Raw genomic sequence first — 6000 nt, forward strand, 5'->3', positions numbered from 1 at the left:
AAATATTTGACAAAATTTAATATCTTTTTATATTAAGAAACCTCAACAAAATAAGTATAGAAGTAATGTACCACAACCTAATAAAGGCCATATATGTCAAGCCCATAGCTAACATCATACTCAACAGTGAAAAGCTGAAAGTCTTTTCTCCAAGATCAGGAACAAGACAATAATGCCTATTCTTGCCACTTCTACTCAATATAGGGCTGGAAGACAGAATTACTATGCAAGAATAAAAGACATCTAAATCAGAAATGAAGGCATAAAATTGTCTCTATTTCCTGATGACATGATCATATATATATAGAAACCCTAAAGACTCTATCAAAAATCGTTAGAAGTATTAAATACATTCAACAAAGTTCTCAGATACAAAATCAAAGTACAAGAATCAATTGCATTTCTATTCCACAAATAAATGAAACTCCTCCTCCCCAATTTTTTAAAATCACTTTAACATCACAAAATGAAATAATGCACCCAGGAATAAATTTAACCAGGGAGATGTATGATGTGTATACTGAAAACTACAAAACATTGATCAAATAAATTGAATAATATACAAATAAATGGAAAAATATCCCATATTATGAATTGGAAGAATTAACATTATTAAAATGACCACTCTACTGAAAGCAATTTACAGATGCAATCCAATTCCTACCAAAATCCCAATGGCATCTTTCACAGAAATAGTAAAAAGAGTTCCAAAATTAATTTGGAGCTACAAAAAAAAAAAAAAAAAAAAGAATAAAAACAAATAGAAAAAAGGTAACCAGTGTTGTTGAGGATGTGGAGGAAAGGGAAACTTTGCACACCATTGGCAGGAATGTAAATTAGTGCAGTCACTCAGGAAAACAGTATGGAGCTTCCTCAAAAAATTAAAAACAGAATTACTACATGATCCAGTAATCTCACTTCTGAGTATATATCAAAAGGAAATTAAATTACTATGTTAAAGAAATATTAATATCTGCACTTCTATGCTCAATTACTAACTTCTGTGGTAGTATATTAACATTAGTGTAAGCTTACACATTTCCTGCTTAAGACCAGGAATCATCCATTTACCCAAGAAACTCTGTTTCCTTTTAGATGAAAATGCTAACTCATATTCACAATCTGGATGCTGGGAAGGCTAATTGTTACTGGTTGATCATTGTTCTTGGCCTTTTCATTGGACAATATTATGATTTCCTTTTTCTTTTTTTTTTTTTTTTTTTTTTTTTGAGACGGAGTTTTGCTCTTGTTGCCCAGGCTGGAGTGCAATGGCACGATCTCGGCTCACCGCAACCACCACCTCCCAGGTTCAAACGAATCTCCTGCCTCAGCCTCCCTAGTAGCTGGGATTACAGGCATGTGCCACCACGCCCGGCTAATTTTGTATTTAGTAGAGACAGGGTTTCTCCGTGTTGGTCAGGCTGGTCTCAAACTTCCGACCTCAGGTGATCTGCCCACCTCAGCCTCCCAAAGTGCTGGGATTACAGGCACGAGCCACCATGCCCAGCAATATTATGATTTCTAAAGATAAATATTCACTTGTATTTACACTCATACTCACAACTTCAATTTAGAACTATGGAGTTTTTACTTAACCACTTGTTTGTTACGTATGTATCCATTTTTTTCCACACTAAGGATCATGCTTTTCAGAAAGGCCCAAAGGAAATTTTTTTTCTTGAAAGTCTGGTAGTTTTACTAGACTATGGCTTGTTATTAGTCATTCTAGATATGTGATTTGCTTTTTCACTATGCAGTTTATGTATTTTAATATTTTTAATTTCAGAAATGTTTTATCAAAATAAAATTTTAACACGTATTTTGTTTCTTTGTTGTTTAGTGACGTTTTTAATCTATGTGATGGTTCTTTGCCTGTATAGAAGGACCGTTGAACAGGATAGCTTTGCAAACTTCCAGTGTCCCATAAGCCACTGTTTCTGTGAAGTGACCCAAAATATGACTCTTGTTTTTTGAGATTTATTTGCTTTGTTATACTCTCCACCTTTATCTGTACCTTCTTTGCCTTCAACTCTGTTGTCCTTATCTTTTTGTCTATGATTCTACTCCCAGAAGTTTTCCTTCAGTGTTTAATCTTGTCCTGTAAGGAAGCTTCCATGTATCTGTTTCCAAGACGTGAGTCCATATGTTTCAAGCTTCATAGAACTTACTTCTGACTCCTTGCATTAAACCATGATTCAGTTAGGCAAATCTAGCAGCAGATACAACTGACATTCTCAAATTACCACAATGACCAGTCCAGTGAATATTGGAATCTTGGGTATTTGTGGTTTCCCCTCTATTCTCCTTGTTTTTGCTTCATTTTGTTATGCCCTCCTTTCCCTTTTGCACTTACTTATACTTTGGGGTCCATGAGGACACCTTGTCATCTAGTTTAGTGTTAATGCTATTTGTCGGTTTTCATTTGCTATCTAGTTCCTCTAGTGTTCTTATGTACAAATTCTGGAATATTTAAATACTAAGCAAATACTGTCATGCTACCCCAGAGTTGTAAAATTTCCTAGATCATAGTGTGCATATTAATTGTTACAGAAAATAACAAAAAGACACAGCCATATCTCTCCTTTAAGAGGACACTGAACTTTAATTTTTTTTTTAGTTAAGGATAGTACAGAAACACTACACAATAGTTCAATTTCACATTAAAAACTAGAAGAAAGTTGCAGATAAAATATTAGCTGATCTAAATTAGAGAGTGTAATATCAGAAAATTATTTAAAAACTGTATTATAAAATTCAAGGATAAAAATAATTAAATATTGCAGCAAAGAAAAAGCAATTGAAAATATTCAAGATACATTCTTGAATTTAAAAAAACTCAGCCAAATGCATTTAGAAAAAACGTATTTGACTTGACAAAAACTTATTTTAAAAAAATAGAAACATTAAACTTCTTCTTGCTTAAGAAACATTCTCATCAAATTCAAGAACAAAAGAGGGTAAAAACTACCACTGTCTTATTATGTAGCCTTGTAATTATCTAGAGTGCATCCAAAGCTCCAAAGACAAATTTACTAAAAATAAAAATAGGAAAGAAAATAAAAAAGATCAATAATTTGAAAAATTTCACACTTTACTAATTTTCTAAGAATAATATGTTATTTCTACAACTAGCATCATTTTATACCCATTGCATTTGCAAACCTGGAAAGGTTGACAAATACTTTTCTTAGAAAAGATGGATAAAACAGGAAGCCCTTATATCCTTGTATGAGATATCTAAGAATACACCGTAAAATTGAAGATTTTCAAATAAAGAATTCCCTTTATTTCTCTACACACTAGAAAACCATACAGCTATGCGTACAGTTACAAATATGTGAATTTTTGAATATTTAAAAATAGATTTGAAAACAACATAAATGTCAATCAATGTGAGCACTGATAAGGAAAATGTTATATATGTACAAGCTCTTTACTGGATAAAAAATAAAATGAGTAAATTATATATATATTTTAAAAAATAATGAAGAGAAAATTGCAATTTGCAGGTTTATGCATGTATACACATACATATGTATGGTGTATGATTCCAACTATCTAAATAATAGTCTATATACAAAACAATAAGTAATATTTATAAATATTTAGTAAAATGTACACAAAAATCGTAAGCATTGAATTTATGATAGAAGTTACCATCGAGGTGAGAAGGAAGGAAAGATTAGATAAGAAAACATAGACTCTCAACTATCTCTGTCATGTTTTTTTCTTCAAAGACCTGAATAAATATCACATAATAACCAATATTGGTATAACTAGGAGTGTGAAAGAGTTCTTATTATATTTTTCTTCAATCTTTTCTAACTAGATAGAAATATTTCACAATGAAAGACTTTTTATTTCAGTAAAAATGATTTATTTCAATTAAAATGTGTTAATAGTTTGTTATTTCTATTGAAAATAAAAATAAGACTTTTCTTCCAGAAAATGGTGCTGGTAAACATTTGCACTGACAGATTGCTGTTTTGGTGAAATCCTATTGGGATATCTACTGTGATGCCAAAAAAAGCATGAGCAGATGTATCTGCAGCTGGAGCAAGATACCCACACATGTGGCATAGTCACACTTGGCAATGAGAGAGGACATTGGAGTCTGCATGGGCTTCCTTTTTTGTTTGCTTATTTATTTTTCTATTTAGTTAACAAGTCAGAGAAGCCTGAAGTCCCTTCCCAGTGTACATGATGTACACAGAAGACAAGCTATGGTATCTAGGAGGTAAAAGTTGTTTCTGAATATTGCTTCAACTCAGTAATTTTGCATTTTGAAGTATAATCCTTGGCACCTAGATTTCCATCAGCTAATAATAACTTCTCATATAAAAAATTTAGAGACACTTTCTATTTTAAGCAATCTTACTTCTAGAAATTCAAGGACTGAGAGCGGGAATCTTTACTAAGCATATTCAAAAAATATCAGTGTAAGAGAAATAATTGAGAAATTTGTTTTTCAGAAAAACATATATTTAGAAACACAAAGAGGTTTACAATAGAAAATTTATGTATCTATGTATGCATATATTTAATTTCATAATATCTACTTTTATGTTAGATTCAGGGGGTACATGTGCAGGTTTATTACCTGGGTATATGGCATGATGCTGAGGTTTGGAGTATGACTGATTCCATCATCCATGTTTTGAGCATAGTATCTGATAGTTTCTCAACACTTATGTCTCTACCTCTCTCTACCATCTAGTAGTCCCCAGTGTCTATTATTGCCATCTTTATGTCCATGAGTATCCAATGCTTAGCTCCCACTTACAAGTGACAACATATGGTATTTGGTTTTCTTTTCCTTTGTTAATTTGCTTAGGATAATAGCTTCCAGCTGTACCCAAGTTGCTGCAAAAAGCATGATTTTGTTCTTTTTTTAGCCACATAGTATTACACAGTGTATGGGTATCACATTTTCTTTATCCAGTTCACCACTGATGAGCTCCTAGGTTGATTCCACGTCTTTGGTGTCGTGAATATTGCTGCAATGAACATATGAGTGCATGTCTTTTTGGTAGAATAGTTTATTTTCTTTTGGATATATACGCAGTAATGGAATTGTTGGCTCATGTGGTAGTTCTAAGTTATTTAGGAAATCTCAAAACTGCTTTCCACAGTGGCTTAACCAATTTATACTCCCACCTATAGAATATAAGTGTTTTATTTTTCCCATAATTTTCCCAGAATCTGTTCTTTTTTTTGGCTTTAATCATAGACATTCTGACTAGTATGAGATGATATCTCCTTGTGGCTTTGATTTGCATTTCTCTGATGATTAGTGATACACAGCACTTTTTCATGTTTTTTGGCTGCTTATATGTCTTCTTTTGAGAAGTGTCTCTTCATGATTTTCTCCACTTTATAATAGGGTTATTTGTTTTTTTCTTTTTCACTTGTTTAGTTGTTTAAGTTGCTTATACAGTCTGGATACTAAACCTTTATCAGATGCATAGTTGCAAATATTTTCTCCCATTCTGTTGGTTTTCTGTCTATTCTGCTGAGAGTTTCTTTTGCTGTGAGAAGATCTTTAGTTTAATTAGGTCTCATTTTTCAATATTTGTTTTTTGTTGCAATTGCTTTTGAGATCTTTGTAATAAACTCTTCTAAAGGCCAATGTCCGGAATGCTGTTTCCTAGGTTTTCTTTTAGGATTCTTCTAGTTCAAAATCTGATATTTAAATGTTCAATCCACCTAGAGTTAATTTTTGTATATGGTGAAAGGTAGCAGTTTAGTTTCATTTTTCTGGATATGGCTAGACAGGTATCACAGCACCATTTCCTGAATGGGGAGTTCTCCCATTGCTTATTTTTGTTAACTTTGTTGAAGATTACATGCTGTAGGTGTGTGGCTTATTTCCAGGTTCGCTATTCTTTTCCATTGGTTTATGTGTATGTTTTTGAACCACTACTATACTGTTTTGGTTAGGTGACCTTATTGTCACACGCGTCCATGTGAAGAGACCATCAAACAGGCTTTGTGTGAGCA

This window comes from Piliocolobus tephrosceles, chromosome 15, assembly GCF_002776525.5.
Source record: "Piliocolobus tephrosceles isolate RC106 chromosome 15, ASM277652v3, whole genome shotgun sequence".
Classification (NCBI taxonomy): Eukaryota; Metazoa; Chordata; class Mammalia; order Primates; family Cercopithecidae; genus Piliocolobus; species Piliocolobus tephrosceles.